Source organism: Sapajus apella, unplaced genomic scaffold (genome assembly GCF_009761245.1).
Source record: "Sapajus apella isolate SASKATOON/1434 unplaced genomic scaffold, GSC_monkey_1.0 scaffold2, whole genome shotgun sequence".
NCBI lineage: Eukaryota > Metazoa > Chordata > Mammalia > Primates > Cebidae > Sapajus > Sapajus apella.
This window is the reverse complement of record NW_022436942.1, coordinates 46,958,665-46,971,956: the sequence shown is the minus strand read 5'-3', so window position 1 is coordinate 46,971,956 and position 13,292 is coordinate 46,958,665. Positions and strand designations below refer to the sequence as shown.

The 13,292-nt window shown below is 38.3% G+C and overlaps 1 pseudogene across 1 annotated transcript in view; it reads left to right on the top strand.

Moving 5' to 3' along the window:
• The first annotated feature begins 684 nt into the window (after positions 1–684).
• Positions 685–13,292, top strand: part of LOC116554853 — a 24,423-nt pseudogene continuing 11,815 nt past the window's right edge. Inside the window, exon 1 of the transcript XR_004270310.1 lies at positions 685–941. The product of XR_004270310.1 is annotated as a regulator of nonsense transcripts 1 pseudogene (transcript). The remainder of the gene's footprint in view (positions 942–13,292) is intronic.

Below are 13,292 nucleotides of genomic sequence, written 5' to 3'. Positions count from 1 at the left end.
TATTTTCTTATAAACTGGAAACTCAGTTGTTGTGGGCTCAAGAAGTTGAGGTATACCCACCTCATATTCAGCTCCCTGGGGTCTATGCTCTAAACTTCATTAATGAATCCTATTCTTTATTGTACAGTAATAAACCACTTGTCCTTCCCTAGCCTTTGTCAAATTCCCAACTGAATCCCCAATTGAGTTTCAATGGAATCCCGTGCTATATGTAAATTCCTAACTACAGATTACCAATGTGTAAACTTCAGCATGTCTGAAACTTATTCAATATTGAGAAAATATTTGTAAAGTACATATCCAATAAATTACTGTTTTTGCAGAATATGTAAAGAACTCTCAAGACTCAGTCATAAAAAAACAAGTCAGCTAAAGCTTTGAATAGAGAACCAAAAAGATGTATAGATGTGAAATAAGCACATGAAATAAGATTAATATTAGTTATTAAGAAAATGCAAATTTAAAAGATTGGCAACATGAAGGGGTGGAGAGGATACAGAGCAATATAGTGCTGAACAGAATGAAAAAAAAAAAAAAAAAAAAAACTGATCCAAGATGGCTGTTTAGGAACAGCTCAGGATTGCAGCTCCCAGTGAAAGCGCAGAGGGTGAGTGGACGCCGCGTTTTTATTGCCCACAGACTAGGAAATTCCCAGGCGAAGGAGCTCCACGGTCGCCTGCGCGGATGTTTCGGCCAGCACGGCTGTGCCGGCCGGCACCACTGCTTTGCCCCGCGCCGCTGCTTTGTCGGCGCCCTGGAGCCGCGGTGCTCCGTACAAAATACACCGGTCTGGGTGCCCTTTTGGCTGGCAATTGGAGCCACGGGAAGTCGCCCATTCGCCGGTTCAAAAAGGGGACTGAGCAGAGAACCAGGACAGTAGATTCCAGGGCAAAAAAAAAAAAAGCGCCACAAACCTCAGTGCCGCTGTTTAAACCAGCGCAGTGAGTGGCCGCAGGGGAAAACAAACAGACCCCAGCGCCTCTTCAACAGGAGACTGGAATACCAACTTAAAAAAGGCTCTGAGGCAGAGAGCCAGGCGATCAGGCTCGGCTGGCCCCACCCCCACAAAAGAACAGCAACCAGAAACTCTGGATTGAGAGTTTCACAGCAAGCGCAGCTGAACCCAGGATGGTCCAGCTCTGTGGGGGAGGGGCGTCCGCCATTACCGAGGTAGCCCGCCGTTGCCAAGGCAACCCGCCACAGCAAAGAGACTCTGCCTCAACAGAGGCGGGCCACCATCGCCAAAGCAGTTCTAACTACACCCATATAAACAAGACTGCAGGGAAGGTCACTTGGCAGCGGGGCAGAGCCCACAGCAGCTCAGCAAAGCTGCTATAGGCCGACAGTGACTAGGCTGCCTCCTTGCTGGGCTGGGCAGGTCTGAAGGAAAAAATAAAATAAAAAAGAAGGCGGCAGCATAATGGAAACTCATAAATAAAGCCCTAAACCCCTGGGACAGAGCACCTGGGAACAAAGAGCAGTTTATGAGTTCTGCTGCAGCAGACCTAAAAGTACCTGCCCAGCAGCTCTGAATGAACAACAACAGAGCTCACAGCTCACCATTTGAGCTCCTATAAAGAAGAGACCGTCTCCTCAAGCAGCTCCCTGACCCCTATATATCCAAAAAGACACCTCAAAAAAGAGAGATCAGATTGACACTAGGCGGGTATCTGTCTGGGACAAAGACAGCAGAAGAAGAAAACTGGTAACAACCCTTGCTGTTCAGCAGCTGCTGCAGGTGAACCCCAGGCAAGCAGGGCCCAGAGTGAACCTCAGTAGTCCTACAGCAGAGGGGCCAGACTGTCAGAAGGAAAACCAAGAAACAGAAATAACCTCATCATCAACAAACAGAACGTCAATCTGAAAGATTTGAGACCCAATCTGAAAGCCAGCAACTACAAAGTCGACAGGTGGATAAATCCTTAAAGATGGGAAGAAACCAGCACAAAAAAGATGAAAACACCCGAAACCAGAACACCTCTCCTCCTAAAAGGGATCACAACTCCTCACCAGCAAGGGAACAAGGTTGGAGGGAGAACGAGTGTGATGAAATGACAGAATCGGACTTCAGAAGGTGGGTAGTAAGAAACTTCTGTGAACTTAAAGAACATGTTCTAACCAAATGCAAAGAAATTAAGAACCTTGAAAAAAGATTTGACGAAATGCTAACGAGAATGGACAAAATAGAAAGGAATATAAGTGAATTGATGGAGCTGAAAAACGCAACACGAGAACTTCGTGAAGCATGCGTAAGTATCAACAGCCGAATTGACCAAGCAGAAGAAAGGATATCAGAGGTCGAAGATCAACTCAATGAAATAAAACAGGAAGGCAAGACTGGAGAAAAAAGGGTAAAAAGGAATGAACAAAGTCTCCAAGAAATGTGGGACTATGTGAAAAGACCTAATCTACGTTTGATAGGCGTACCCAAATGCGACAAAGAGAATGAATCCAAGCTGGAAAATACTCTTCAGGATATTATCCAGGAAAACTTCCCCAACCTAGCAAGGCAGGCAAACATTCAAGTCCAGGAAATACAGAGAACACCACAAAGATATTCGTCAAGAAGGGCAACCCCAAGGCACATAATCGTCAGATTCACCAGGGTCGAAATGAAGGAGAAAATACTAAGGGCAGCCAGAGAGAAAGGTCGGGTTACCCATAAAGGGAAGCCCATCAGACTCACAGCAGATCTCTCAGCAGAAACCCTACAAGCCAGAAGAGAGTGGGGGCCAATATTCAACATCCTTAAAGAAAAGAACTTTCAACCCAGAATCTCCTATCCAGCCAAACTAAGCTTCATAAGTGAAGGAAAAATAAAATCCTTTGGGGACATGCAAGTACTCAGAGATTTCGTCACCACCAGGCCAGCTCTACAAGAGCTCCTGAAAGAGGCTCTACACATATAAAGGAACAACAAGTACCAGCTCAACTAAAGGACAAAACACCTAGCTAGCACCAAAATGGCAGTATCAAATTCACACATAACAATATTAACCCTAAATGTAAATGGACTAAATGCCCCAATCAAAAGACACAGACTGGCAAATTGGATAAAAAGACAAAACCCATTGGTGTGCTGTATCCAGGAAACCCATCTCACATGCAAGGATACACAAAGGCTCAAAATAAAGGGATGGAGGAAGATTTACCAAGCAAATGGAGAGCAAAAAAAAGCAGGAGTTGCAATTCTCATCTCTGATAAATTAGACTTTAAAGCAACAAAGATCATAAGAGACAAAGAGGGACATTACATAATGGTAAAAGGATCAATGCAACAAGAAGAGCTAACGATCCTAAATATATACGCACCCAATACAGGAGCACCCAGATACATAAGGCAAGTTCTTAATGACTTACAAAGAGACTTAGACTCCCACAAAATAATAGTGGGAGACTTTAACACCCGATTGTCAACATTAGACAGATCAAACAGACAGAAAATTAACAAGGATATCCAGGACTTGAACTCAGACCTGGAACAAGCAAACCTAATAGACATTTACAGAACTCTCCACCCCAAATCCACAGAATATACATTCTTCTCAGCACCACATCACACCTACTCTAAAATTGACCACATAATTGGGAGTAAATCACTCCTCAGCAAATGCAAAAGAACGGAAATCGTAACAAACAGTCTCTCAGACCACAGTGCAATCAAGTTAGAACTCAGAATTCAAAAACTAACTCAGAACCGCACAGCTTCATGGAAACTGAACAACTTGCTCTTGAATGTTGACTGGATAAACAATGAAATGACGACAGAAATAAAGATGTTCTTCGAAACCAACGAGAATGAAGACACAACATACCAGAATCTCTGGGACACATTTAAAGCAGTCTCTAGAGGAAAATATATAGCAATAAGTGCCCACATGAGAAGCAAGGAGAGATCAAAAATTGACACCCTATCATCAAAACTGAAAGAGCTAGAGGAGCAAGATCAAAAAAACTCAAAGCCAAGCAGAAGACAAGAAATAGCTAAGATCAGAGCAGAACTGAAGGAGATAGAGACACTTCAAAAAATCAATAAATCCAGGAGCTGGTTTTTTGAAAAGATCAACAAAATCTTTTCTGACAGACCACTAGCCAGATTAATAAAAAAGAAAAGAGAGAATAAGCAAATTGATGCAATAAAAAACGATCAAGGGGATATCACCACAGATTCCACAGAAATTCAAACCATCATCAGAGATTATTACAAACAACTCTATGCACACAAACTAATAAACCTGGAAGAAATGGATAAATTCCTGGACACTTGCCTCCTCCCAAGCCTAAACCAGGAAGAAGCTGAAACCCTGAACAGACCCATAACAAGGTCTGAAGTTGAGGCAGCAATTAAGAGCTTACCACCCAAAAAAAGCCCAGGTCCAGACGGGTTCACAGCTGAATTCTACCAGACATACAAAGAGGTGCTGGTACCATTCCTTCTGAAACTATTCCAAACAATACAAAAAGAGGGAATTCTTCCCAAATCATTTTATGAGACCAACATCATCCTGATTCCAAAACCCGGCAGAGACTCAACAAGAAAAGAAAACTTCAGGCCAATATCCATGATGAACATAGATGCAAAAATCTTCAATAAAATATTGACAAGCCGACTGCAACAGCACATCAAAAAGCTTATCCACCATGATCAAATAGGCTTCATCCCGGGGATGCAAGGCTGGTTCAACATACGCAAGTCTATAAACGTAATTCACCACATAAACAGAAGCAAACACAAAAACCACATGATTATCTCAATTGATGCAGAGAAGGCCTTTGACAAAATTCAACAGCCCTTTATGCTAAAAACCCTCAATAAGCTAGGTATCGATGGAACATATCTCAAAATAATAAAAGCTATTTATGACAAACAAACAGCCAATATCATACTGAATGGGCAAAAACTGGAAGCATTCCCCTTGAAATGTGGCACCAGACAAGGATGCCCTCTCTCACCATTGCTATTCAATATAGTATTAGAAGTTCTAGCCAGAGCAACCAGGCAAGAAAAAGAAATAAAGGGCATTCAAATAGGAAAGGAGGAAGTCAAATTGTCTCTATTTGCAGATGACATGATTGTATATCTAGAAGACCCATCGTCTCAGCCCCAAACCTCCTGAAACTGATAAGCAAGTTCAGCAAAGTCTCAGGATACAAAATCAATGTGCAAAAATCACATGCATTCCTATACACCAATAACAGACTTAAAGAGAGCCAAATCAAGAACAAACTTCCATTCACAATTGCCACAAAGAGAATAAAATACCTAGGAATACAACTAACAAGGAATGTAAAGGACCTCTTCAAGGAGAACTACAAGCCACTGCTCAACGAAATAAGAGAGGACACAAACAGATGGAGAAACATTCCATGTTCATGGTTAGGAAGAATCAATATCGTGAAAATGGCCATACTCCCAAAGTAATTTACAGATTCAATGCTATCCCCATCAAGCTACCAATGACCTTCTTCACAGAACTGGAAAAAACCACCTTAAACTTCATATGGAACCAAAAGAGAGCCTGCCTAGCCAAGTCAATTCTAAGCAAAAAGAACAAAGCGGGGGGCATCACACTACCAGACTTCAAACTATACTACAAGGCTACAGTAATCAAAACAGCATGGTACTGGTACCAAAACAGAGATATAGACCAATGGAACAGAACAGAGGTCTCGGAGGCAACACAACATATCTACAACAATCCGATCTTTGACAAACCAGACAAAAACAAGCAATGGGGAAAGGATTCCCTATTCAATAAATGGTGTTGGGAAAGCTGGCTAGCCATGGGCAGAAAGCAGAAACTGGACCCTTTCCTGACACCTTACACTAAAATTAACTCCAGATGGATTAAAGACTTAAACATAAGACCTAACACCATAAAAACCCTAGAAGAAAATCTAGGCAAAACCATTCAGGACGTAGGTGTAGGCAAGGACTTCATGACCAAAACACCAAAAGCATTGACAACAAAAGCCAAAATAGACAAATGGGACCTAATCAAACTCCACAGCTTCTGCACAGCAAAAGAAACAATCATTAGAGTGAATCGGCAACCAACAGATTGGGAAAAAATTTTTGCAGTTTACCCATCTGACAAAGGGCTGATATCCAGAATTTACAAAGAACTAAAACAGATTTACAAGAAAAAAACTAACAAGCCCATTCAAAAGTGGGCAAAGGATATGAACAGACACTTTACAAAAGAAGACATACGTGAGGCCAACAAACATATGAAAAAATGCTCATCATCACTGGTCATCAGAGAAATGCAAATCAAAACTACATTGAGATACCATCTCACGCCAGTTAGAATGGCGATCATTACAAAATCTGGAGACAACAGATGCTGGAGAGGATGTGGAGAAATAGGAACACTTTTACACTGTTGGTGGGAGTGTAAATTAGTTCAACCATTGTGGAAGACAGTGTGGCGATTCCTCAAGGACCTAGAAATAGAAATTCCATTTGACCCAGCAATCCCATTACTGGGTATATATCCAAAGGATTACAAATTGTTCTACTATAAGGACACGTGCACACGAATGTTCATTGCAGCACTGTTTACAATAGCAAAGACCTGGAACCAACCCAAATGCCCATCGACGACAGACTGGATAGGGAAAATGTGGCACATATACAACATGGAATATTATGCAGCCTTCAAAAACGATGAGTTAGGGTCCTTTGTAGGGACATGGATGAACCTGGAAACCATCATTCTCAGCAAACTGACAGAAGAGCAGAAGATCAAACACCGCATGTTCTCACTCATAGGCGGGTGTTGAACAATGAGAACACATGGACACAGGGAGAGGAGCACTACACACTGGGGTCAGTTGGGGGGAAACAGGGGAGGGACAGTGGGGAGCGGGAAGCTGGGGAGAGATAGCAGGGGGAGAAATGCCAGATGTAGGTGATGGGGAGGAAGGCAGCAAATCACACTGCCACGTGTGTTCCTATGCAACAATTTTGCATGTTCTTCACATGTACCCCAAAACCTAAAATGCAATAAAATAAATAAATGGGAAAAAAAAAACTATAAGCACTTTGACAGTTTGGCAATGTCTTATAAAAATAACAAACTTCCTGTGTGACTTAGAAATCCTTCTGTTAGCTATTTACCCAAGAGAAGTAAAACCTTATATTCACACAATAATCAATACATAAATGATTTTATGTATTTCCAGTTTTATTAATAATTGCCAGAAACTGAAAACAACCCAAATGCTCTTCCATTGATGAGTAAATAAACAACAATTATACATTAATATGATGAAATGTTATTCAGCAGTGAAAGTAACAAACCATTGATGTGCCAACCAACATGGATGAATCTCAAATGTGTTATGCTAAGCAAAGAAGTTCCACTCAAAAGGCTACCTATGTATGACATCCTGAAAAAGTCAATACTAGAGACACCAAATAAAAACCAACAGTTAAGTGAGAGATGCGGCTGACTGCAAACCAGGATGAGAAAATTTTGGAGGATGATGGAGCTGTTTTATATCTTGATTGCAGTGGTGGTTATAGCACAATATACTTTTGTCTAAATTCATAAAACTGAACGCACAAAAGGATGAATTTTACAGTATATAAATTATATATCAATAAAACTGACTTTAATGGTCCCTGACTTCAGGGGGAGAGCCAGAGAAGTAAATGAATGATTACAGTACAGTGCAAACATTTTGTGATACAACTTTGGACTATTCGCAAAGGGAGCACACAGAAGGGAACAAACTATTTAAACTGATATAAGAAAACCCTTCCGAAAAGCAGTTTAGTTTGTGCAGAGTTTCTAAGAACAAGTAGTGAAAGAAGAAAAGGAGACATACATTTTCATTAAAAGAAACAGAATGTTTGGTAATATGGAGCTACAGAGCTTCCTGACATCTTTGGGAAACTGCTGATAATTCCTTAAGACTATAGCAAAGTGTGTGCTGGGAATTGATAGTAATATTTTAAAGAAAGGGATTTATCCTACACAGAAGGACAAACTAATGAATTTGACCTTTATTTTGAAAGCTACAAGGAGTAACTGAATGTTGTTCAAAAGACGATCATATGTTCATTTTAGAAAGATCTTTCTGGTGGCAATGTGGAGAATGGATTATAAGGGAAAATGAAGATAAGCAGACCAATAAAGAGGTTATTACTGTAACCCACAAAATAATAATTTAAACCAATGTTTTGGGTATTTTTTAACTTTTTAAAGTTCTTTAAATTTTAAATACAATAAACCAGGAAGCAATAATTTAAACTGATATTTTTGGGTATTTTTTAATTTTTCATTTTTAAATTCTTTAAATTACGAAGACTTACAAAGATAAAGAATTCCTGTATACCCTTTGCTCAGCTTCCTTTAACATTAACATCCCACAGAATCATGATAAATTTATCAAAATGAAGATATTAACATTGGTGCACTAACCATTAATGAAGACAGATTAACACAGACTTTACGTGCATTTCAACAATTTTTCCACCAATGTTTGTCTTGTGATCCAGGATCCAACCCCTGATGCTTCATTAGTCCTCATGTCTCCTCAGTCCCCTCCAATCTGTGATAGCTTCTCAGGTTTTTCTTGTTTCTCATTACCTTGACACTTTTAAAATATCCTGGTCAGGAATTTTTCTTTTTCTTTTTCTTTTTTTCTCTTTTTTTAAGACAAGCTGGAAGGCAGTGGTGTAATCATGGCTCACTGCAATGTTGACCTCCCTCTGGGGTTCAAGTGATCCTCTCACCTCAGCCTCTACAATAGCTGAGACTACAAGTACATGCCACCATACCTAGCAAATTTTTAATTTTTATTTTTCGTAAAGATGAGGTCTCACTATGTTGCCCAGGCTAGTCTCAAACCCCTGGACTCAAGTGATCCTCTTGCTTTGGCCTCCCAAAGTGCTGGCATTACATGCATTAGTCAGGAATTTTATACAATGCCTCTCAATTTGGGTTAAGATAATATCTGTCCATTATTAGACTTGAGATTTTTTTTAAATGGTTAAACTGTGGAACTACTACATATGTGAAGGGCCCTCCTTATCATGTCAGGGTATGTATGATATCAACATAACATAACTGATAATATTAAATTGGATCACCTGGTCAAAGTATCATCTGTAAGTTTTCTCTGCTGTAAAGCTACTCTTTTCCTTATATATACTGTTTATTAGAAGTAGTCACTTTGCCAGCCCATACTCAAGGGAAAGACAAGTTAAGCTCCCCCTCCTAGAGGTAGAGATATCAGTTAATTTTTAGATAGTTAAAACCACCACAGTAATTATTATTTTTTGGAGAAACTCTTTGAGGCTGTGCAAATTTCCTGTTTCTCTTTAAAGTTTTACCCACTAGTGTACCATTCATCAGTGGATATTGTTTTTACCAAGTAAAATATGATGTTTTAGTGGTAATTTTCTGTCTCTCATTTCTTCCCTATCCACTATTTGGAATTCTTCTGCAAGGAAGATTTATTTCTTCCCTTATTCTTATTTATACTGATAACAGTGAATGATTGAATATATAAATTAACGAGGGCAAGAGAAGAAATAGACACTTATCTTTTCTTTGGGTTAAAGGTCAATAGTGTTGTTATTTATTGTGTTCAAATTTTTCAGCTTTGGACATTGGAAACTCTTTAAGATGGGCTCTTGTGTCCTTTTAATATGCCTATATCTCTATATCCTTGTCTTTTTCTTTTCTTTTCTTTTCTTTCCTTTTATCATTTCCTTACTTTCTGGCTCTCCACTGTGCTCTAGGTTCATCTTATATTTTTCCTGTTCAGCTCTGGTATCAACCATTTCTCCAAGAAGCCCAGGTATCATTTTTTGGAGAATGGTATTTAAAAATAAGATCTAGGTTAGACATGTTCATTGATACCAGGATATCATTACTTCTAAGTCATCTTAGCAGACAGAACTTGGAAGTAGGTATTTGTACACTAACTGCTTATACATACATATCTATATACTTACTCTGTATCTATCTGTATATTAAAATTAACAAGAGTTCATACTATTACCTCCAACTCTGCTCTAGTACCACAAGGTTCATTCTAGTCTTTCCCTTGCTTATTTGTAAATTCTTTCTCTGACAGTAAGAAAAGTGGTATCCACTGCCATAGTGCCATACACAACAGTCTGTCACCGTAAGAATTCTGTTGTGTGGCTCCTTTGTAGTCAACTCATCTCTTCTTGTCTAATGCCTAGAAACCAATCATCTGTTGTTCATTCCTATAGTTTTGCTTCTCTAGAATGTCATATAAAGAAATCATAGAGTTCGAAGTCTTTTGGGGTCTGGCTTATTTCACTTAGGAAAATTATTCTTATTATATTAAAAAATTAAAAAATAAGTTTACTGAATCCCAAGACTCCACAGGGGTATCTCAGAGGTCCCAATAGGAGGCAACAGGAATATAAAATTAATAGAACTTTGAATTTTCTTTCACTTCTGTTTGACAGAACAAATGTGCTTTTATCTGTTATATATGGGTTTCTTTGGGCAATTTTGTTTTCAAAAATGTTCTACTGGTTCTACAGAATTGTATAAACTCTGGTAATTCTGAATTAGGATAGTATTCGTAGTGATGAACAGTTTAAAGCAGCTGTAAAATACATTAAATTGGGAGAATTTTTTAAAACATGAAAACTAGTAAGAATGTATTGGTTATGTACAAAGACAAAAAAAATCCTTTAGAGATTTTCTGTATCTGAGTTGAAGAGCCATGTCTATGTAGGAGTCATTCATCAAGATAGTTAATTCAGAGGAAGAGAAGATTTAGAAAATCTAAATTCTGGTTTTGAAAATATCGAGTTTAATATGAATTTGAAATGGAGAACTCCACTAATCATTTGGAGCTCAGCAAGTAGATTTGCATTAAAGACACAGATGTGGTAGTTACTGGCTCATAAACTTTAATAAAATGTGTGGATATGGATGAGTTACTACAAGAGTATAGAATGGAAAAAACAATAGGCTGCTACTGTGTGAAACATGAATAGGCACAGAGTAAGCAAAAAGGAAGACCACAATAAACACAGGAGAACTTTGCGGAAGGAAATCTAGGAAAGAATGATATCACAGACTTCAAAAGAATGAAACCTTAATTTTTAAAACTATGAGGAGCAGCTGAGTGATTTTAAAAAGATAATCATGCCGGGCGCGGTGGCTCACGCCTGTAATCCCAGCACTTTGGGAGGCCAAGGCAGGTGGATCACGAGGTCAAGAGATCGAGACCATCCTGGTCAACATGGTGAAACCCCATCTCTACTAAAACTACAAAAAATTAGCTGGGCATGGTGGCGCGTGCCTGTAATCCCAGCTACTCAGGAGGCTGAGGCAGGAGAATTGCCTGAACCTAGGAGGCAGACGTTGCGGTGAGCCGAGATCGCGCCATTGCACTCCAGCCTGGGTAACAAGAGTGAAACTCTGTCTCAAAAAAAAAAAAGGTAATCATATGTGTATTTTAGGAAGATCTTCCTGGTAGTAATGTGGGAAAAATATTGTAAGGGAAAATGAAAATAAGCAGGATTTGGGTGTTTCAAAGATTAGAATGTTTAACCATGTCAAAGGTCACAACTAAAAGAGTGAACAACAGTGATGGTCTAGCTGGATTTGGCTGTTCTAAGATTGTTAGTGTTGACAAAAGTTTCAGTGTATTAGAAGCTGAAGCCAGATAGTAGTCGATTACTAGTAGTGAATGAATTAAATGAAGGAACATTGAAAAGAATGGGTACAGTCTATTCTCTCGAAATGTCCAAATTGGAAAAAAAAAATAAATAGGAGGAAAAAAGTGTGATTTGAGGAATTTATAGAGTTGGTAGAGAGCATTAAGCTCATTTAGAACAAGTAAAACATGGATTAATTTTTTAGGTATTTTGAAACCATTGCTTTTATTTATTTCTCAAAACTACTCTGGTAAATGTTTTCTAAATTTGTTTTAGTCTTCAAATTTGTGTTTAGTATATGAGATTATTAAAATTACATCCAGTTAGTAACAAGTCTCCAAAATTTCTGCAGCCAGACATGGTTAAAAAGAGCAGTTGGGGGCTATTTAAAAAAGAGGAAACTTAGATCTGACTCACTGTTTCTCTTCAGGGTCCTAAATATTAAAGGCAAAATTTCTAAATATGTTGGATGAATTTTCTGCTCTCCATGAGCCATTTTTTATCTCAAAATGAAAACTGACTAAAGCAATCAAACACAAAAAAGTTAAATTCTGAGCCCTGACCCTTTTGGCATCAACAAGGGGACAAAACAAGATAAGCACATGCTAAAACTAAGGAAGACTGAAATGAAAAATCCAATCATTTTGGATTTAAGAAGAAAAATAAGAGGGAGAAAAAATTATTGTCTACAAACTATTCTAATTAGAGCGCTGACTTTCAACATATATAGGCAATTAGCTATCAGCTCCGTCTCTTGGGAACTGGGAACCTAATCTTTTGAAGTTTCAGAATCTCCTCTCAAGACCGGAATAATGACAGCAACGTACCTTATGGAATGCTTGTGAGGATTAAATGATATAATGAATATATTGTTGTGAGATCAAGGTCTGGAACAAAGTATGCCCTCCACAAAAGGGGAATGGTGATGATAATTTCATTTCCTCTATACAGTTTTCTAATTCATCCAATAATACAGTAGAAAAAACAAACCTAGGAGTAAGAAAATTGCTTTCCAAGTTTATATCATTCTCTATCTAGTAGAGTTGCATCAATGCAATCACTTAAACTGAATTTTCTAATATGCTATGATTCAAATATATTACACCTTTTCTACCAAATATAAAATTAATACCCAGTTATGTCTTTGAAGCAACAAATTTTGCCAGATGACAAAAATTTTACTTTCTTCCATAAAGTATAGTTGAAAAAACCACTTTCTGGAAACTATTAGGTTTGAAAAAAGAGAACCAGAAAATTACATCTTAAGTGTTTGAACTTTATTTGGCATGAGTTGATTCGTGCAGATTTTAGTAGTTTACACGCATGGTCAAAATTAAAACTTGTTTTGACATTTTCTTGGCCTACTATTTGAGAATTTTTAGAGTAATTCTTTGTAAAATTTGGTAGAAGCAATTGTTTTGGGAGAAATTCCTCTTAAAATCTTTACTGTTTTAATTAATATACCATAACTCACTGATAAGTGATCACTAAATTATTTGAAGAGGTATATCTGCTCTCAGAAACACTTGAAGATATACACTCTATCTTAAGAAAAAATTTTCAACTTGAAAAATGACAGGAAAAGACATAATATGTAACATTGCCTCAGACAAACCAAATCAAATAT